The sequence below is a fragment of the Camelus bactrianus genome, chromosome 12 (genome assembly GCF_048773025.1).
Source record: "Camelus bactrianus isolate YW-2024 breed Bactrian camel chromosome 12, ASM4877302v1, whole genome shotgun sequence".
Taxonomy (NCBI): domain Eukaryota; kingdom Metazoa; phylum Chordata; class Mammalia; order Artiodactyla; family Camelidae; genus Camelus; species Camelus bactrianus.
The window spans coordinates 57,607,296-57,629,859 of NC_133550.1; the positions used below are offsets into that span (position 1 = coordinate 57,607,296).

At 36.0% G+C, this 22,564-nt stretch overlaps 1 protein-coding gene across 4 annotated transcripts in view; it reads right to left on the minus strand.

The window, feature by feature from the left end:
- The window catches only part of FRS2 (fibroblast growth factor receptor substrate 2), a 104,332-nt gene that overhangs the window by 19,949 nt on the left and 61,819 nt on the right, over positions 1 to 22,564 (minus strand). The window contains exon 4 of one of the 4 annotated variants that reach the window (XM_074375439.1): positions 3,235 to 3,338. The exons of the other annotated variants lie outside the window; for them this stretch is intronic. The gene's annotated coding sequence lies outside the window, so the exon portion shown is untranslated. The remainder of the gene's footprint in view (positions 1 to 3,234; positions 3,339 to 22,564) is intronic. 4 annotated transcript variants of the gene reach the window in all.

Below are 22,564 nucleotides of genomic sequence, written 5' to 3' on the forward strand. Positions count from 1 at the left end.
TGGGAAGTTTTCAGTCATTATTTCCTCAAATATTCTCTCTGCCCCCAACTCTCTTCTCTTTCTAGGACTCCTGCAATATGTATGTTGGTCTGTTTAACAGTGTCCCACAGGTTCCACAGGTTCTGCTTGCTTTTTTCCACTGTTTTATTTCTCGGAGCTGGTAAGTTTGCCAATTCTCTGTTCTGCCTGCTTACATCTGCCTTTGAATTTATGTACTAAAATTTTCATTTTATTTACTGTACTTTCCAGCTTCAGAATTTCTACTTGGTTTCTTTTTATGTTTTCTCTTTATTGATGTTTCTTTTGTTCTTGGCTTTTCCACATTGTCCTTTAGTTCTTTGAGCATCTTTAGGACAGTTGTTTTTAAAGTCTTTGTCTAATATTATTTTTTTCTTTGAATGAGCCATATTTTCCTATCTTTTTGTATGCCTTGTGGTTTTGTTGTTGTTGTTGTTGTTGAAAACTAGACATCTGAACCTAATAAATGTGGTAATTCTGGAAATAATATTCTCTTCCTTCTCCAGGGTTTGCTGGGGTTTTTTTTGTTTTTTAAATTTTTGACTGTTAAAGGCTGCCTCTGCCAAGGGTCAGACTGAGGTGTAAACTCAAGTTCTTCTCAGATCTTTTCTGAGCCTCTCTCTGGGCATGTGTTGTCACTTTCTAATTCTCCTTGTATATGCAGTTGTTTTTGAATGTCCTAGTCTTTAATTTCTGGCTCCCAAAGGGGGAAAAAGAGAAGAATGAATGGGGCGGGGGGGAAGGCTGCCAGTCTTTTAAATCTCCTGGAAGTGACTTCAACAGGTGGAGGAGGGGCTTGCAACAATGCAGGTACATACAATAACAACAGTTGTCCACCTCTTTGTCTGCATCTCTGTGACCAGAAGCAGGAATCTGTGATCCCAGTATAAATTCTTGGCACTTGGAGGAGAGGGTCCTCATTTACCCTATCTCCCAAAAGCTGTGTGCAAGCCCCACAGGGCTGGGAGTAGGGCATGGCCGCAATTCACATCTGAGTTTTCTCCTGGAAGCTGCAAGTCTCAGTAACTCCAGAGTTCCAAAACAGTTACATCAGATTCTGCCAATGCAACTATCATGTAGGTGGGGAGACAGATTCCTGATGCTTCCTATTCTATCCTCCCAGAATCCTCTCCAGGCCTTTTGGGGGGGGGGGGGATCAATATATATGAACAATATAGTTTCACTGATTTAATTACTCCGAGTATTCGTGGTATCAAAGTATTATGAAATTTTTGCTTGCTTTTTACTGTTTTACAGTGCAAATATACAGTGTATCAGTTGTATCAGGAATTAAAAGACTTTATGTGCTTCATTAAAAAGTATATTATCTGTAAGAAAATACATTCTGAGTTCCAAACAACTGAATGAATACAACCCAATGGACTGAGGATGTCTCGCCTTTGACTTTGGAGCATGAATACCTTGGGTACTCTCCATGACTTTTTAATCCTCTTTGATTTCTTCTGACTAGTGGAAGGTTTAGAACCAAAAGGTGATTGGGAGGTAGTGAGAGGGAAGAGGTACTTAGAACCACTACATAGAGCTATAATCTTGTTGTAACATGGATGTTTTTCTATAAAACAGGTATTTATATCATCATCAACTATGAGTCTATACTCAAGAAGGATAGTGATTTTACCAGGAAAATTATCAAAAAAGCTAAAAATTACACTAAATCCTGTCTACTAACACTCCATTTTGTAAAACAGCAAACTGATTTTAAAGCCCCTACTGTGCACCAAACATTGATTCACTTGGATAATCTCAATCCATGCAACAACCCTATGAGGTAGTATTATCATTATTTCCATGTGCCAAATGAGGAAATTAAGGCTTGAAGGGTTTAAGTAGCTTTCCCTAGGTTAACAGCTGATAAGAGGAAGCCGGAATTAAATCCAGATCTGACTCCAAAGCCCAAGTTCTTATCAATTAATACACATAAAAAGCTTAAAATAGTGCTTAGCATATAGTAAGCATGTAGGAAATGTTAGCTATCGAAATTGTAACAACAATTTATTATAAAACTTGTATGTTTTTAGTCGGGAGGGTACAGCTCAAGTGGCAGAGCACATGTTTAGCATGCATGAGGTCCTGGGTTCAATCCCCAGTAACTCCTCCAAAAATAAATAAATAAACCTAATTACCTCTCTCCCCACCCCAATTAAAAAAAAAAAAAAAACTTGTAAGTTTTTGGCAGTTGGTCAAAATTTCTTTGCCTAAATTTTCTCACTTAAAAGATTAGGATACCTATTTCACACAGTTATTGTGAAAACCAAATAAATTCTGGCCATAAAGACATTAAGAAAGATACATAGTATTTAAAAAGACAGGCGTTATTATATAACCAGTACAGGTAAAATCCTGTCTTTTATATTATAGAGTCTTTCCCACTGTAAGCACAAAAGCCTAGAATTTAAGCCCCATCCTCTTAACAAGAGTTGCATTAATAAATTTAGTAAAGCTGTCCTAAATTATTCCAACACGATCCCTGCAGAATGACAAGCAAAGAGAACACTGAGCTCTATTCACGAGTGTGATTATAAACCTGGGGCTCAGGAAGGTATATTTGCTCTTTCAGCTCACTAGCACAGAGGGCGAGTTTGGCTTCCGCTACAGTAGTTCTGTTCAAACACAGCCAGGACAGAATATCTATAGTTAGAAGCATAGCAATATAACTGTACTTTAGGCATAACTAACTGCCATATTTAATTATATTAAGACAATCAAGAGAGTAGCATTCAAAAGCCTTGTTCTCTGTGTCACTGGTCTGGTTGATTATTTTTAAACTATTGGATAAATCTTTTTTTTTTTAATTGAAATGCCTTAATTTTCTGTTTATTCTTAACACTGCTGAAGATTTTTTTACTATTTATATTGCTCTAAGGAAGTTAAAAAAAAAAAAAGCTAAAGGGGGAGATTCTCAGTACATTCTGCTAGTCATCTAAACAAGAACCATTCTGTGACAAGTAAGGATACACAGTTCCCTTGGTTAGCTGAAAATTTTAAATATACATGTACACACTAAACCAAAAAAGTACCCCAGTATTCTGAAGCATCTATCCATGAATATGGTTGTACCTATATATCCCTAAATAGATTTTCTTACTTTAAGTTTTTCACTTTACTAAGGGCAATGTTGGTGAACCACTTTGCAATTCACAACCCTCCATCCACTCCTCCTTTTTAACTCTCAAAAAAATCAATTACATTACTTACAAATCACTTCAATATCTCGTATTTTATTTTCTGGAAACTCTTTATGTCTAATCTAGATTCCTTGTATTGCAATTTAAACCAGATTCCTCTCATTTTTGTTTTCTCTGTAAGAGACAAGTACAACCAGGATGATCAAGAAATATTAAGTGCATGCTTATGTATAAACTGTCACCAATTCATTTTCTTATGAATAAATTTAAAATATTAATAAAGTAACATTTCTTTATTTCAGACATAGCTATTTAAATTAAGCTAATAAAGGTTACTTGGTAGATAAAAATGATTTGTAAACAGCTATCCAGTATTAAGGAAGGAAAAAAAATGAGTTCATTCATTTCTCCATCTACACATTAAAGCATTCAACAAGTATTTTCTAAGTTCCAACTCTTTTAGTCAGACACTGACTTAAAAGTTAAAGAAACAAGGATGACATATACCATCCCTGATTCCAAGGAGTTTACTGTTTAGTGAGGAAGATAAACAAGAAAAGAAATACAAGGCAGAGTTACAGACCCATGCACCAGTGCAATCAGAACATTTAACTCAGAGCAAAAGGAAAGACAGAAGTGACAAGGGAGCCTTCCTAGAAGAGGTGAGTCAGTCCTGAAAGACAGATGGGAATTTGCTAATCCAGATCAAGAAGAGTGCATACTAAAGCACAGAGGCCTAAAAGAACATGCATGGCTTGCTTCAGAAGAGAAGTTCCTTATAGTTGAAATGTAGCATATGCATAGGAAAATAACAGGAGAGAGGCAGGAAGGTAGGCTCATGGATTTTATAAAGGGCCAGTTTGCACTGCTGAGTTCACATTTTCCCCTACGATCTTAAAGACACCATTAATGTTCTACCAAAATATCTTCCTATAGAAGCAGACAATCTAGAATATACACAAGGAGAATGTCTAATTCCTAAGAATAAAATTAATGGTGTTCTACTAGGATGCCTGAAGTCTAACAGTAAGTCAAAGTATCTATCTATAAACAGTCTCCCTACAGTATCTGGATATGTAGCGAGTGTCACTGTAGGATGATGACCTAAACCTTAGACTTCCCCCTCCTTCCACCTCTAGAAAATGTTACTCACTTTAACCGTATATTTCATACTGAATTTGACAAACTCACTTTGAATCATGCATTCTGGTTTTTAGGAACAGAAATCCAAGAATCTGTATGTATATCTTCAGCTACCATTTATCTTTCTATCAATCAACAATTGTGTATGTGTGTTTAGCAAGTGCTGAGAAAATGGTAGTAAAATGGCTTATATATAGAACACAATCTTTACCTTTAATAACAGTCATAATTCAATCCTGGAATCATCTACAATCTTGGAACATACTTACACCCAGAAACACTGGTGATGAAATTTACACAATTAAATCTGGGTACCCATAATCTCTGCCCTAAGATATAAAAACACACCTACAGATGTGCAAACCCAGCAGATGAGTCACTCTGCCTTGGTTAATTCTAATGTAATCAGTACCAATGGCAACAATCCCAGCACCTTCAATCACAGGAAAAAATACCAGCCTTGGGAACTCCCAGAGAAAGTCTTAGTTTAAGTGCCCTATGTTGCAATATTAAAATATGTACAAGGAAATCAAATACTGTCCTCCAGCAACATCAAGGGGTGAACAATCTATCTGACAGATCACGAAGCTCTCTTCACTAAAAATTCACAGATTGCACCACAGAATGAGGACACGCGGTTGTAAGATAGCAGTAAAAAAGTACGGCCATTCTCCAGAAAGCATCCATCATTAACTCTGAAAATTGGAATGAATATGCATATTTGATATTATGGAGATAGTGCATTCAGTCTTCTGTAAGCATTATACATCAGAATTCCATGTTTGTATTGTTCAACTCAGTTATTATTTCTACATAAATTCTTGCAATTTGTCAAATTAACCAGTGACTGCTTAAAATTCACAGTAAACCTCCAGTTTATAAATTTACTAACAGACACTAGTCCCTGGGCAGGGAATGAACTCTAGCATAATAACTATCTAACTTATGAGGTTTTACTACACTGACCAACAATAAAAGGTAAAATCCAAATATGAATTTTACAGTGTTTTCCCTTAGTATGATACCCCTACTAGTTCTTAAAAAGCATTTGGCTTTATGGCTTCCTTCTTTAAAATAACAAAACACTAAATGTAAGCCTTTCAAACTTCAATTTCATGTTAAATAAATATACAAATTATTCAGTGTCAACCTAACTTACAGACATCAACAAAACACTACAAGACATACAAGAAAATCTCTAAGCATCTTCTCTTTTATATAATACGCTTAACCTAGAACTAAATAAGTGCTAATGAAGAATAACAGAAAAGTAAACAAAAAGTAATTTTCGAAACAGAATACACAGGTGTATAAGAGGAAATACATAAATCTGTATTACTAAACTCAGATGGCTATCATACTAGTTACTAGACTTATTATAAGCTTAATATTGACTATTTGTATCTAAAGCATGTACATACCATACAATCTGGTCAAAATACACTAAGCCAAATGCTACACAACTCTTAAAAAACCCTCAAAAAAAACTGCTTCATGAATAGGTCACTATGACTTTCTGCATTAGTCTCAAGTCTAAAATGCTCTTAAACATATCCTCTAAGGAAAATAAACTCGATAATTTATTTTCCACTTTTAAGCAATACATTCAGAATTACTGTTACAATCTAGTAGTAAACTCACCTAACTCAAGCACCTCACTAATAAAAATATTTGACTTTGTTTTCTAACACTCCCCACACTCACAAAATGCAAGGAAAAACAAAAGTTAACCAGAAATATTTACGTCAGAGTACATCTAGCTATCCATTTGATGAACTGTTACGGGGCCATTAATAAGCATTGTTTAAAGAATATATAATGACAAAGGAAAATGTTCATGGTATAAAAAGTTACGCAGAAAAAAGACAAAGCTGTTCTTTTAAAATGCAGTATGGTATTCTGGATTGGATCCTGGAACAGAAAAGGACATGAGTGAAAAAACTGGGGAAATCCAAATAAAGGCTGTAGTTTAGTTAATAGTATTGTACCAGTGTTAATTTCTTAAGTTTTGACAAGTGTACTGTAGCTATAAAAGATTAACATTAGGGAAAGCTGACTGAAGGATGTATGAGAATCTCTGTACTGTCTCTGCAACTTTTCTGTGATTCTAAAATGGTTCCGGAAAAAAAAAGTTTTATTTAAAAAATTACTTTGCATGGCCAGTACCAAGTTTGAGAAGATTCTCATTTAAAAAAATAACTTTTTTACTTATTTTTCTCTCTCCCATTCCCTAAACAAAATACATAAACCCAGAAAAAAAAAAGACTAGACTAAAACACATTAAAGTGTTAACACTAGTATTAGGATGAAAAGTATTTTTCTCTTTATATTTCCTATAGAATGTGAATTGCTTTTATAATTAACAATAAATTATTAACTAAAGAATGTATAAATCAATACTTTATTAAAGGCTTCTTTAGAAAGAAAAGCTGTAAGTGCCTAAGCAGAGACCAAAAGCCGACGACAGACAAAACAGGTTAGGGCAGAGTGTGAATGAAGAACACAGTGGCCAAGGGAAACTGCCAGGAGAATTTAAGTAGGCAAAACCTAATTAGTAAAGGCTGGAAACCTGCCCGTACACAGAACTTAACATCTACTCTTAGGCTAACGGTGCTTGCAGCCAGCAAAGTTATGCTCAGAATTCACATGTCTTAGGGGAATGTCCCCAAAGGCCCCCTAATGCTAAGAATTTATGGAGATACATAACCTGGGTTTATCCCAAACAAAAATAATGCAGTTGGACGCACGCAACTGCTCAGTGAGAGCTTCTAGAAACACTTCAGGACCACAATGTGTTCTCTACATTTTTCTCCTTTTTCTTTCCTCTCTAACACCTTCCTACAACCTATGCCCAGTCTTTAGCCCTAAGACCTAAAAACAGCACTCTGGTGCCACTTAGCAATATGGGCAGAGACCACCGCAAGAGCTGAATCAAAGCCTATTTCAGATGCCTGACAGGTGAGTATGAAAAGTTTTTCTGATACTTTCAGGGCAAAGTATGTTCTGGCAACTTCATTAAGCCACAAGAGGGGAAAATTTATCAACAGCAAATGTTCCCCCAATTAAAATAAAATATAACTGTCCCTTAAAGAAAGTGCCAGTGGAATCGGACAGACTGCATTTTGATGAAGAATCTCTTCTAAGCGGTAATCGGGGGTGATCTGTGCTTGTCAAGCTGTCTGTTCCTCCTGAAATAGTGTTATATGGCCAGTTTTGTGTTTTGTGCTGTTTTTTAAAAATAAATTTTAATTCTTACTTTGTTTATGGTCACCTTCATTCTCAGCTGATGGTCAGCAGGTCCTAGAACTGTCACTTAAACATGTATGTGCATATTTTTAAAGTTTATTCTTCTGAATCCTCGTGGACTCTGCTGTAATCAGATACCCGTATCTATTAAGAAGAGGTGCAAAATAAGGCCTTCTACTCAGAGACAATGGAATACTTTGTTAAAGTACACGGTCTTTACTTCATGAGCTTCTTAACAGCAATTTTAAGCATCAGAATACTCTTCTGCCTATTTTTCAGTTCTTGGTCATGTTCAAGAAAGTAGAGGCTACCAGAACAGTGATCCTTAGGAAGAGAGATCGCAATATTGTTCCTGTTATTACTTTTAATATCAATGAAGATATATACTGTTTTCATCGAAGTTGAGACATAACTGATTTTAAGACTGATATTTTGTATCCCACCAAGAAACAGAAGGTGCCAGTTAAACTATGACATGCCACTGTTAGATACACCTAAATTTCAGTGAATAAAATTGGAAAACGTCCCTTAGAATCAATAAAATATAGTATACAGTCGATGCAGACTATTAACTCATTACAAATAACACTAATGAAAGGATGTTTAAAATATCTTTTCTTTGCTCCTTCCCTAGAAGACAGTTACAATAAAGTAATAGCATTTCAGAGTGTCCAAGACTCAATGTTCTTTTGAGACAAATAACAATTATTTGTCTGGAGAACAATCTTGTAGTGCAGATTGCTGGGAACTATTTTCTTCATTCTTCAAATGGAAAATGAAGTGAACAAAATTAAAATTTTACTGGAAGCCAAATTAAGAATTTTTAGCTTCCCTGCCTACCACTTTAATAAAGACAACATGTACTCTTTCCCTAAAGGTTTCATGGTTTGTTTTGCTTCAAATTTATCTTGATCTTAAATTCAGGATATCAATCATCCATGGTGAAAGAAATTCTAAAGAGTTATATTCGAAAGTATATAGGGTCACTGGGGCCATTCCCTCTAAGCACAACTTATGATAAAATATAATTTTAAAGCAATGCTGAGAATACCTCCTTTCTTTCCCTAAGACAAATGTGGAAAAAACTAATCTCTACAGAAAACAGCCAGAATTTCTAAGATGTTGTACTCTGTCCCACTTTCAAAACGTTTCTTCACCAATACTAACTAAAAGCTATCTAACTTAAATCCTCTTTAAAAAACAAAATCCCAACCCCTCCCAAAATTATGAACTTGATTAGTTCAACAGTTAGCTACAAAGACTATTAGTCTCATAAAATACTCTTGCCAGAGCCTTAAAATTTTTAACTCTCCACATGCAAATTCCAAATTTGAATTCTCTGAAGCTATTAACCCTGTTACATAGAAGGTAGAATGTGGCTAAGGCGAGATTTTAATTCTCATAAATTGATAAGCTACAACAGCTCTGCTATCTAAATGTATTTTGAAATATTACATTAGAATCTAAAGTAACAGGTTTCATTTTCAGCATTCTAAATTCCTCCAGTAAAAGGCGGTATCAATCTGATAATGCCAGCAAGGCAGCATGATACAGTGAAAACATCATGAGCTTTAGAACTAGAAAGATCTGAGTTCTTAATGTCTCTGAATCTTACCTATCATAGGTAAGTTAAATACATGACCACCATTGCCTACCTCATATGACTGTTTCAGGTTCGGAGGCTGTTGTAGTAATAAGGGGTCCTGAATTACAGTAGTGAACAATGAAGATGGAAAAAGAAGGATGAATTAGAACAATACTTAGAAGTTAGCATCAATCAGTGATAACTGATTAGATAGGAGTCAAGGAACACATCTGCATTTTCTATTTAGGTGACAGTACACTCATAATAGAGTTAGAAGACACTGGAAGGACACACGGTTTAGGGAAGCTGATAAGCTCAGTTTTGAACATACTGGGATGTCTGTCAGATATCCAAGTGGAAATGCTCAACAGACTAACAGAAATTCTAGGAGTCATCCGCTTACGGATAAAAGGCACGGGACAAGATGAGATTGCCCAGTGAGAAGTAAGACCCACAGAAACTCGAAAACATCAACATCTAAGGAAACTGGGGAGGAAGAGAAGCGCATGAAGGAGACTGGACAGGCATCATCCAAGAAGTAGGAAGAAAATCACCAAGAATATGGAGCCTAGCGAAGAGAATGATTCAAGGTGAAACAGGACACAAAGGCTAATCAGTAAGGTAAGACTGCAGGAACCATGGCAAGTTAGTTTGGAGAAAATAATATTTAGCAGTAAGGAAGGGTAAGTATGAAGAGATAATCAGCTGTCAAAATTTCTGTCTCTTTTATGGAATAATGGACTTGACTTGGACCAAAGCATAGACATCTATAGGAATACAATACTTTCCCATCTATCTAATTGAGAATTGATTCCCCTTTAAATGTGGAGTTCCCAATCACTACCAATGTTCAGTAGATTCCACTACTGGTTAAGAAGCTGGATGAGATGACCTAAGTTTCTTTCCAACTGAAGTAAATTTCAAGAACTAAATTAAATCTGAAATATGATGTATAAAAAGAACAAAGGGAAAGACATAAGAAAAGAGTTTTTAAATACTTAGAAATAGAATAATGATTCTATAAAGTTTTAAAAACCATATTCAATTAATTCTACACAAAAACACACAGAAAACATAAAGGCATTTTTTAAAACCCTGTGAATCCGAAGTAAAACATTTAATATGATATAAAAACTTTAAAGTCTTCACCGAATTTTATGATTGATTTTTAGCTGTAATATTTGTTTACTGTCATCAAAACCTACCTGAGTTTTTTGTAACTTTCTACTACTAAAAAATTATGTTCTTTGTTTTAAAATGCAGGCACATCAGCTCATTGTTTGCTTATTTGTTTTTTTATGGCAGAATTTAAGTTATCTGCAGTGCTAGATATTTTCCATTTGACCCTCCAGAGCCATCCTGCAGTGGCAACCCCGCTTCCGCTTACAATGCACTGTTGTTCTCCAAATGACTCACTACCAACTGGTATGCTATATATTAACTTACTTTTTGATTCCCTGTCTCTCTACCCCACTACCACCACAAAAGTAAATCCTATAGGGTTAAAGACTTTGTCTTCACTGCTATATCCCCAGTGCCTAGAGAGTGCCATACACATATTAAATGCTCAACAAATTTTAGCTGAATGATTAAGTACCCTATTCAGTAATGTTTCAGATTAGCAATATACTTACCAATAACTTTGCCCCTGAATTTCTACAATATTAAAACATATCAATAAAACTACAGCCAAATAATCTTGTATTTTTGCAAATTAATACACTGCTAATAGTTTTGTTTTTCTTTCCAGTTTTATTACAATATAATTGACATATAGCGTGTGTAAGTTTAGGGTATACAGCATAATGATTCAACTTACATACGTCATAAAATGATTACCACAGGATATTTAATGAACATCTACATTTGATAAGAACACAAAATAAAAGAAAAAAATTTTCCTTGTGATGACAACTCTTAGGATTTACTAACTCTCTTAACAACTTTCATATATAACAGTCAGCAGTATTAATTACACTTACCATCGTGTACACTACACCCCTAGTACATTTTTGTCTTATAACTGGAAGTTTGTACATTTTAGCTTCCTTCATCCTTTAAAATGGAGCTCAAAATTACCACTTAGGTTTGCCTAAACACTGACAGCTATTTCAGGGAAAATGCTTTGAAATTTTGCATACAGTACCACAAAATTTATCTTACAAGCAGTGCTAGCATGTGGCTGTCAAAGTGGGCGAGTATACTCACACAACTCACACTTCCTCTTAAGTGACATCAGATGTCCTCCTTTTCATACTGCATAGATTCAAAGCCTGTCACCTGGATTGTAGGTTTCACAGCAGATGTGATGCCTGAATAATCCACCTGAGCAAGTCAACTGTCCAAATGTCATTATCCAAGTTGTAACACTTCCTCCTTGAAGTTCCTGCAGCCTTGGGATGGGCCTACATGAAGGAGAATATTCTAGGACTGAGACTACTGTTTATGTTGGGTTTCTGATCCTAAACCACTCCCTAAGCTATTAATCTGACTTTTTTAATTGGAGGTACTAGGGATTGAACCCAGGACCTTGTGCGTGCACTCTACCACTGAGCTATTACCCTCCCTGACCCAAGCTATTAATTTTTAACCTTAAAAGCCGCCTAATACTAACTAGTATTTTCTTTGAGTATCACCTGAACCACCTGCCATATACAATTCCAAAACTAACATCTTTGGTCTAATTTTTTGGTATTTCTATGATTTAGTGACATGGCAGTTAACTTCAGCTAAAAGAGGAATGAGGTTACATAAGTGGAAGGCACAAGTTTGGAACATCAGAGACTACTGAAGTAATGGTTTAGCTATTAACAATGTCAGTTTCTTCAAATATTTTCTCTATACTAATTCACTCAAAAAAGTCTGTTTAAAATTTCAAAGAATAAAAGAGCTCATCTTTTTTTCTCTTCATCTATTAATAGGCCAAAAGTAAAGCTAAAAACAAAAAGCAAGGCTTTAAGTTCCTCTTGTTGATAAGGCTGAAACTGTTTAGGGCTGGGTTTGCTACCGTGCACATTTTCACTTTAATTAAAATCTACAAAATAATGTGTTTATTTTGTCAAAACCAAGTATGACTGCAAGTAAGGGAAAATATTCAGAACATATCACCCCTCCCTGCTGCCAGCCAAGAAAATATCTGGGTTGGAGGCAATAAATGCTGTTTCCTTCATGTGCAGCCCCAGTGACACTTGCTTTAGTAATAAAAAGAGAACCAAACCATCACTCAAGTGTCAAAGACAAGACTGTTCTGAAAATTGACAAATGACTTATTTGAAAACAACGTCTGTCTTTAAATGATAAAAATGTAATAAGACTCTATTAAAGAAAGAATTTGGGAGTCGCAAATTACACTTTCAAAGGTATAGTCAATATTGTTTTTACAAGAATGTTGGTGGACTTTGAAGATTAAAAACTTTTAATGATAGTAAAGGACTTAGATTATATTTAACACACCTTATTTATTTATGTGTTTTGCAGCTAGCAGCAAATGCAGCGTAATAAATGCTGGGCCTGTTTGCAAGAACCAGTTATGTAACACCCTCAAGCAAATCACTTTTTTACTAGTTTTTAAAACTTGTGTTGCTCCAGGAGTAATATGTATTTAAGAGTGGAATATGAGCAAAAATCTGGTAAAAGTTGTGAAGTACATGTTTTCTGGGTTTAAAAAAAAATACTTGAGGGACTCAGTACTTTTTTTTTTTTTAATAAACTTTATTATTTAGGGCAATTTCAGAGAAAACCTTAGGAGACAGTACAGAGTTGCTATACACCCCACACCCAGTGTTGCCTATTATTAACATTTTCTATTAGTATGGTACTTTTGTTACAAGTAATAAATATAATTTTATTAAGCGAAGTCCATACTTTAATCAAATTTCCTTAGTTTTACATAATGACCTTTTTTTGTTGCAGGATCCTATCCAGGATACCACATTATATTTAACCATCATATTTCCTTAAGCTCCTCTTGGCTATACAGTTGCTCAGGTTTTCTTTGTTTTTGATGACCCTGACAGTCTTGGGTAAAACTGGTCAAGTATTTTGTTGAACGTCTCTTTAATGGGATTTGTCTAGTGTTGTTCATTTTTAAAAAATTCGATTTATTAAAAAAAAATAGAGTTCATCCATTTCTCCCACCCTCCAACCCTTGCTTCTGACAACCACTACTCTGTAAGCTAGGTTTTTCTGTTTTTTTCTGTTTTTTTGCTTTTAGATTCCACATGTAAGAAATATCATATGGTACGTATCTTTCGTTGACTTATTTTACTTAGCATAATGCCCTCAGGTCGATTCATGTTACAAAGGAGATTTTCTTCTTTTAATGGCTGACTAATATTCCATTGTATATAAGCACTTCTTTATTCATCAATCAATGGACACTTAAGTCTGTTTCCAGATCTTGGCTATTGTAAATAATGCTGCCATGAACATGGAGGGGCGTTGCATCTATCTTTTTTAGTTGAGTTGTTTTTATTTTCTTCATATAAGTACCCAGAAATAAAACTGCTGGATCATTTGGTAGTTCTACTTTTAATTTTTTGAGGAACCTCCATACTGTTCTCTATAGTGATTACAACAATTTACATTCCCACCAACCCTGCATGGGGTTTCTCTTTCCTCCACATCCTCACCAACATTTATTATTTCTAGTCTTACTGATAACAGTCATTCTAACAGGTGTGAGGTGATTTCTTACTGTGGTTTTGATTTGCATTTCCCTGATGACTAATGACATAGAGAGTGTTTTCCTGTACCTGTTGGTCATCTGTATAGCTCCTTGGGAAAAATGTCTACGCAGGTTTTCTGCTCGTTTTTTAATCATATTGTTTTTGGTTACTGAACTAAATGAGTTCTTTATATATTTTGGATATTAACTCCATATCAGATATATGATTTGCAAACATTTTCTCCCACTCAGTAAGTTGCCTTTTCATTTTGTTGATGGTTTCCTTTGCTGTGAAGAGGTTTTTAGTTTGATATAGTTCCACTTATTTTTTGCCTTTGTTGCTTTTCCTTTCAGAGTCAGAATCAAAAAATGATCTCCAAGATCTATGCCAAGGAGCTTACCATCTATGTTTTCTTCTAGGAGTTCTAATGCTTTCAGGTCTTACGCTCAAATCTTTAATCCATTTTGAGCTAATTTTTGTGTAGGAATTTCAGATAGTTATTCAGTTTCCTTCTTTTGCATGTGGCTGCCCAATTTTCCCAACACCATTTATTGAAGAGACTGTCCTTTTCCCACTGTATGTTCTTGGCTCCTTTGTTGTAAAATAATTGACTACATGTGTGGGTTTATTTCTGGGCTCTCTATTCAACTCCACTGATTTGTCTGTTTTTATGACAATACCGCCCTGTTTTCACTATTATAGCTTTGTAATACAACTTGAGACAAGGGAACATGATACCTCTAGTTTTGTTCTTTCTCAAGACTGCTTTGGCTATTTTGGGGTCTTTTATGTTTCCATACAAATCTTAGTTTGTTCTATTACTGTGAAAAATGCCACTGGAATTTTGATAGGGATTGTACTGAAGATGTATATTGCTTTGGGTGGTATGAACATTTTAGCAATATTAATTCTTCCAATCTTTGAGCACTAAATATCATCCCATTTGGTCTCCTTCATTAATATCTTGTATTTTCAATATAAAGATCTTTCACCTCCTTGTTTAAATTTATTCCTAGGTATTTTATTCTTTTTGATGCAACTGTAAATAGAATGGTTTTATCTCTTTCTGATAGTTCATTACCAGTGTATAGAAACACTACAGATTTTTGTGTATTGATTTTGTATCCTGTAACTTTACTGAATTTTATTTTTGTTGTTTTATTAATAGTTTGAAGGAGTTTTAAGAGTTTTCTATATATAATATCATGTCATCTGTGAATAGTGAGTTTTACTTCTTCTTTTCCTATTTGGATGCCTTTTATTTCCTTTTCTTGCCTAATTGCTCTGGTAAGGACTTCTACTACTATGTTGAGTAAAAATGGCAAGAATGGACATCCTGTCTTGTTCCTGAGCTCAGAGGAAAAGCTCTGAACTTTTCACAACTGAGTATGATGTTAGATGTGAGCCTGCCCCATATGGCCTTTATTGTATTGAGGTATGTTCCCACTATACTTACTTTCAGAGTTTTTATCATAAGAGGATGTTAAATTTTGTCAAATGCTTTTCCTGTATCTATTGAGATGATCATATGGTTTTTATCCTTCATTTTGTTAATGTGGTATATCACACTAATTTGTGGATGTCAAGCCATCCTTGCATCCCTGAGCTAAATCCCATTTGATCATGGTTTATATATCGATGAATTTTGTTTCCTAATATTCTGTTGGGGATTTACACATCTATTTTCATTAGGGATATTGGCTTGTAATTTTCTTTTCTTGTGGCATCCTTGTCTGGTTTTCGTATTAAGGTAATGCTTGCCTCATACAATGCGTTTGAAGAGTTACTTCTTTTATTTTTATAAGAGTTTGCGAGTGACTGGTATTAATTCTTCTTTGAATGTTTGGTAGAATTCACCAGTGGAACTGTCTGATCCTCAGCTTTTGTTTGTTGGGAGGTTTTTGACTACTGACTTAACCTCCTTACTCCTAATCAGTCTGGTCAGATTTTCTATGTCATCATGATTCAGTCTTGGCACCTTGTATGTTTCTAGGGATTTATCCATTTCTTCTAAATAATCCAATTTGTTAGTGATAATTATTCATAGTTTCTTATGATCCTTTGTATTTGTATTTCTGTGTTACCAGTTGTAACATCTCCTCTTTCATTTCTGATTTTATTCTTTTGAGTCCTCTCTTTTTTTCTCAGTGAGTCTAACTATAGGTTTGTGAATTTTGTTTATCTTTTCAAAGAGCCAGCTCTTGGTTTCACTGATCTTTCCTATTGTCTTTTTAGTCTCTCATTCATTTGCCTCTGCTCTAACCTTTTTTATCTTCTACCTTTTAACTTTGGGTTTCATTTGGTCTTCTTTTTCTAGTTCCTTGAGGTGTAAAGTAAGGTTGTTTTCAGACTTCTCTTGTTTCTTGAGATAGGCGTTTATCACTATGAACTTCCCCTCTTGGAACTGCTTTTACTACATCTCATTAATGTTGGTATGTTACCGTTCCGTTTTCATTTGTTTCAAGGTATTTTTGACTTCTCTTTTGATTTCTTCTTTGACCCACTTGTTGTTCAGTAGCATGTTGTTTAACTCCCACATATTTGTGAGTTTTCTGTTTTCTTAGAGTAATTAATTTCTAGTTTCATACCACTGTGGTCAAACAAGATGCATAATATTTCAATCCCTTTAAATTTATTAAGACTTGGCTATGACCTAACATATGATCTATCTTGGAAGATGTTCCATGTGCATTTGAGAAAAATGTGTATTCTGCTTTCCACTGAGACTTCTTCTTTCATAAGTGTTTTTGCTACAAATTAGCACCCTTCTTCTCAACTTAAAGAAGTCCTTTAACATTTCCTGTAAGGCTTGTTGTAATGGTGTCTTGTAATGCTGATGAATTCCTTTAGCTTTTGCTTGTCTGGAAAATGGTATCTCTCCTTCACTTCTGAATGATAACTATGCTGAGTACAACACTATTGGTTGGGAGATTTTTTTTTTCCCTTTCAGCACTTTGAATATATCATGCCCGTCTCTTCTAGCCTGTATAGTTTATACTGAAAAATCTGCTGACAGTCTTATGGGGATTCCATTGTATACCGTAAGTTGATTTCCTCTTGCTGCTTTTAAGATTCTCTCTTTAACTTTTTGACATTTTAATTATAATGTATCTTGGTGCCTGTTGCTTTGGGCTCCTCTTTTTTAGAATTCTTTGGGCTTCCTGGACCTGGATGTCCATCTCCTTCCCCAGAAATTTACAGCCATTGTTTCTTCAAATAAGATTTCTGCCCCTTTCTCTCTCTGTTCTTCTGTGAGTCCTGTGATATGAATATTAGTCCATCTGATGTCTCATAAATCCCTTAAGCTACCTTCACTTTTTTCTCATTCTTTTTTCTTTTTGCTGCTCTGATTGGATGAGTTCCACTGCTCTGTCTTTGAACTGACTGATCCTTTCTTATGCATCATCTAATCTACTGTTGAACCCCTCTAATGTATTTTTCTGTTCAGTTATTGTTTTCTTCAGCTCTGTGACTTCTATTTGGTACTTTCTTATGTTTTCTATCTCTTTAAACTCCTCATTGTGTTCATCCGTTCTTCTCCCCACTTCAGTGAGCATCTTTATGATCACTACTTTGAACAATTTATGAGTAACAAATTACTCATCTTCATTAAGGTTTTTTTCCCTTAGGTTTTACCTTATTCTCTCACTTGGAACATATGCCTATGTTTCATTTTGTTTGACTCTCTGGGTGTTGGTTTCTATACAGTAGATGAAACAAACACCTCTCCCAGTCTTGAAGGAGTGGCCCTGTGCGGAAGATGAAACTTGTTGTCCAACTGTGCCTCAGTTCTTGGTTGCCCCTCAATTTTTGTGCTTCCCCAAGCAGCCTATCATATCTTTATCAGCTCCCAGTAGTTGATGATGTACCAAAACCTGTTAGTGTCCCAAAAGGGGAGGATCTCAGTATCTAGATCCAGGCGGACTTGAAGTCAGAAATTGAGCTATCAGCTATTGAAAGTATTTATACATATAGAATCCTGTGGGACTGCAAGCATAAGCCCTGTTGGCCACCAGAGCCAGGCGATCTGGAGGCAACCCCTGGCTACAGTTGCAGAAACCCTGGCTCCAGGCAAGGGTACATGCTCTTTAAGCAGCGATGCCAGTGAGCTGGAGCAAGGCAGAGGACGAGCACAAAGATGGCATGCATATAACGTTTCTTGAGAGCAGCTCCACACACCACTAAATGTGTGCCAAACCTGAAGCCTGCCACTCAGGCTGAAGCTGCAGGACAAAAGGCTTCCTTCATAGAAAGCCTGGGATGATGGTGGGTGGCGGGGGGAAAGGGGTACCTCAATCCACTGTCTGTGCAGGGCCCGGGGGGTGGTAGCCTGCCAAGAACCATCTTTCCTAATACCACAGTCCCACGGGACCCAGAAATGCAAGCTTCCCTGCCCACCCCACCGCCCCCAGCTACCAGAACCAGGTGATCAAAGCATGTCTTCTGGGCAGCAGCTATAGAAACCAGGGCGCCAGACATGCAAAGCTTCTCTCCAAGAGACACTAGTGCTCTGGAGTGTGGCAGGGGATGAACTCAAAGGTAATCTCCACCCTCCAAGGTCTCTGGAAAGGATTACAGTCAGTCTCAAGATGCATGTTTAATTAGAAGCCCACCCGCAGCCCATAGTCACGATGATCAGCTAAACAGGTCTCCTTCACAGAAAGACTGAGCTCCTGGGTCTGCTGCCTCTTGCTATATCTTGGTAGCTGTTTCAGAACTGTTTCTCCATTAGCTAGACTCCTTAAAGACTCATGAACTCACCCCACAGGCCACCCAGAGCCACATGATGTAGAGGTGTCCCCTGACAGCAGTCACAATTTGAGTAACAGACAGGGGTCTGAGTGACACTGATTCATACAGTCTTGTGGGACTAGGAACACAAGTTCCGCTGGCCTCTAGAGCCAGGTGATCAAGAGGCAGCCCCTGGGCACCAGCGCATGAAACGTCCCTCTGGGAGATACTGGTGTCCTGGAGCACAGCAAAGGGAGAGCATGAAGAGCACCCACCAGTCTCTGTCCCCAGGGAGTATTTCAACAGGCTCCGAGATGTGTGCATTAAATTGGATGCCTGCCTCTCAGGCCAATGCTTTAACATAAGCAAGCATGGGTGCATGTTAGCTCCCTCTGAGCTGGGCTCTGCAGTGGGGGAGTCTGAGTGCACAAGCTCTTTGAGAGCAATTTCTCAGATCACTAGTCGTACAGGTCCTGGGACATGAGCCCTGTTGGTTTTCAAAGTTAAGATGTTTTGGGGGCTCATCTCTCAAGTGTATTATGTCTTAAAAGCTGGGATGTCTGATGTGGGGTTTGAAACCTTCACTCCAAGAAGCCAGGTTTTGGGTTCCTTCCCAGTTGTGGAACATCATTCTGCGGGTGGGATTTATGGCAAGACCCTGACAGTTTGGGGCAATATTGCTCAAGTTATTTTGTAGAATGTCTCTCTATTGGGATTTGTCTGATGTTTTTCTCATGATTAGATGAGGATTATTGGGTTTTGGGGAGGAAGACCAGAGATAAAGTGCCATTTTCATCACATAATATCCCAGGAAGTATACTACCAATATAACTCATCACTGTTATTAGGGTCGAGAATCCTAACCTAAAGTTTCCCTTTTATGTTTCAGATAAAATGCAGTCATGGCTGGTGTGCCCTCAGACATCTGTTCTAACAGTCTACTAACAAATTGCTTGTAACAATCAATTCGTAAGAGAAAGGCTTATGATGTTGCCCTGGCCCCACAACTTACTACTAATCATTTGCATTAAAGAGGAAATGAAAGGAAAAATTGTTCTTTTACCATTATTCAGAATACCTGGAGATAATTACCTTTTCCCTTACCCTGGTGCTACCTGGGCAGGACTCCCAACCTAAGGGAAGCACTACTTCCACTGGCACAGTTATTATGCAAATCGAGTAGAAACCATCTTATCCAAATCAAAACAGACCTAAGGTTAGTTGTAGTTGGTTCAATCAGGATATCAAATATACATATTATTTTATATTATTATGTGATAACAATATATATTCTATAACATTAAAATATTATATATACACACACACTTTGAACATTTTCTTTTAGCTGGAACATATAGAAGGGAATGAACTCAAAGCCAATGACTATTTTTTTAAATTGAAGTACAGTTGATTCACAATGTTGTGTTAGTTTCCAGTGTACAGCGTAATAATTGAGTTACACAAATATAGCCAAGGACCTTTTTTTTTTCAATGGGGGCCTGCTGATTGGAATTCTGTGCCATATTTCTTACATAAACCTTATCTAAAGTTTATGTTCATTTGAAATGGATCAAGAATTTTCATTTCTGGCAACATGGTAGATTAGATGCCCAGACTGGCTTTACTGCCTAAATCTAAAATGCTGTATAAATTTTTTTAAACTGTTTTTAAACTTCTTAATTTGGCACAAACATACAGACACTATGGAAGGTGGCTCTTGACTCTAAGGGTACCTCATAACACTCCTTTGAAAACTACAGAATGCTAGAGACAGGCTACATATTCTGAGATTCCCAAAACGGAGAATGAAATCACATACCTTGCATATAACTGAAAATCCAAAAGGCTACACCTGCAAAGTATAGCTGAATAAGCTGAAACTTATCTAGCAGAAGGTGAAAAGCCAATCCAAAGAATGGGAGAAAATATTTGGAAATTATGTATCTGAAAGGAGTCTAGACTATATAAAGAAATCTTACAACTCAACTATAAAAAGACAAAAAAAAAAAAAAACAATTGTTAAATGGACAAAAGACATAAATAGACATTTCTCCAAAGACATACAAATGGTCAAAAAACTGAAAAGATGCTCAACATCACTAATCATTAGGAAAATGCAAATCAAAACTACAAAGTGATTCCACTTCATATCCTCTAAAATGGCTATAATAAAAAAAAAAACAAAAACCAGACAAGAGCAAGTGTTGGCAAGGATGTGGAGAAACTGGAACCTTTATACACTACTTGTGGGACTGTGAAATAGTATAACTGCTTTGGAAAACAGGTAGAGCCTAAAAAAGTTAAATACAGCATTACCATGTGATCCAGCAATTCCACCCCTATGTACATACTCAAGAAAACTGAGAACATATGTGCACACAGAAACTTGTACATGGAGGTTCACAGCAGCATTATTCATTAATAGCCCCCAAAATGGAAACAACACAAATGTGCACCAACTGACTAATGTATAAGCAAAATGTGGTATTCCCACGCAATGGGATTATATTTCACCATAAAAGAAATGAAGTGCTAACACTAGCTACAACATGAATGGAATCTGAAAACATCATACTAACTGAAAGATGCCAGGCAAAAAGACCACATGTTATATGACTCATTTATAGGAAAGACCCAGAATAGGAAAATCTATAGACAGAATGCAGATTACTGGTTGTCAGGGGATGACAGAAGAGAGTATGAACAGTGGCTGCTAATGGGTATAGGGTTTCCAAAATGAGATAATGAAGTTGTTATGGAAATACAGTGGTGATAGTTATAAAACTTTGTGAATATTCTTAAAAAAAAACACTGGATTTTATACTTTAAAGGGGTGAATTTTATGGTATGTGAATTATGTATCAATTTTTAAGACTAATCAATTGACCATTTAACAGAAATAGACACTGAATAGATGAATAATCATTAAAAAAAACTAAACAGCAAGCAGTAGTTTAAAATTTTTCCACTAAAAAAGCATCAAGCCCCAATTTTTTACAGGTTAAGCCCTACTAAATAGTCAAGGAACAACAAATAATTAAAATCTTAAAATAAATTCTTCTAGAGAATAGTTAAAAAAAAAAAAAAAAAGGGAAACACTTTCTAAATCATACCAAAATCCAACTAGGACAAAAGATGCCAAGACTATTCAACAGGGGAAGAGACAGTCTTTTCAATAAATAGTGCTAGGAAAACTGGACATCCACATGCAAAAGAACAAACCTGGACCCCTACCTTACACCATATACAAAAATTAACTCAAAATGGATTAAGACCAAAACATAAGACCTAAAACTATAAAATTCTTAGAAAAAAACATAGAAAAAAAAGCTTCATGACACTGGATTTGGCAGTGATTTCCTGGACACAACACCAAAGCCGTAGGCAACAAAAGGAAAAACAGATAAATTGTACTACTTCAAAATTAAAAACTGTGCACCAAAGGAAACAACAGGGTGAAAAGACACCAGCTTATGGAATGGGAGAAAATCTTTGCAAATAGTATATCTGATAAGGGAGATATATCTAATATCCAGAATACACAAAGAATTCCCACAACTTAGAATATAACAGCAACAAAAAACCAAATAACTCAACTAAAAAATGGGCAAAGGACTTGAATAGACATTTCTCCAAAGAAATATAAATGGCCAACAAGCACATGAAAAGATATTTGACATCACCAGTCTTTAGGGAAATGAAAATCAAAACTATAATGAGCTATTACCTCACGTCAATTAGGATGGTTACTACCAAAAAAGCCAGAAAATAAGTGTTGGCAAGGATGTGGAGAAACTGGGACCCTTGTGCATTGCTGCCAGAAGGTAAATGGTATAGCTGCTGTAAAAAACAGGAGGGTAGTTCCACGAAAACTTAAAAACAGAATTACCATATGATCCAGTGATCTGGGTACATACCAAAAAGAACCGAAAGCAGGGTCTCAGAAAGATATTTGTACATCCATGTTCATAGCAGCATTATTTACAATAGCCAAAAGGTAGAAGCAACGTAACTTTCCGATGACAGAA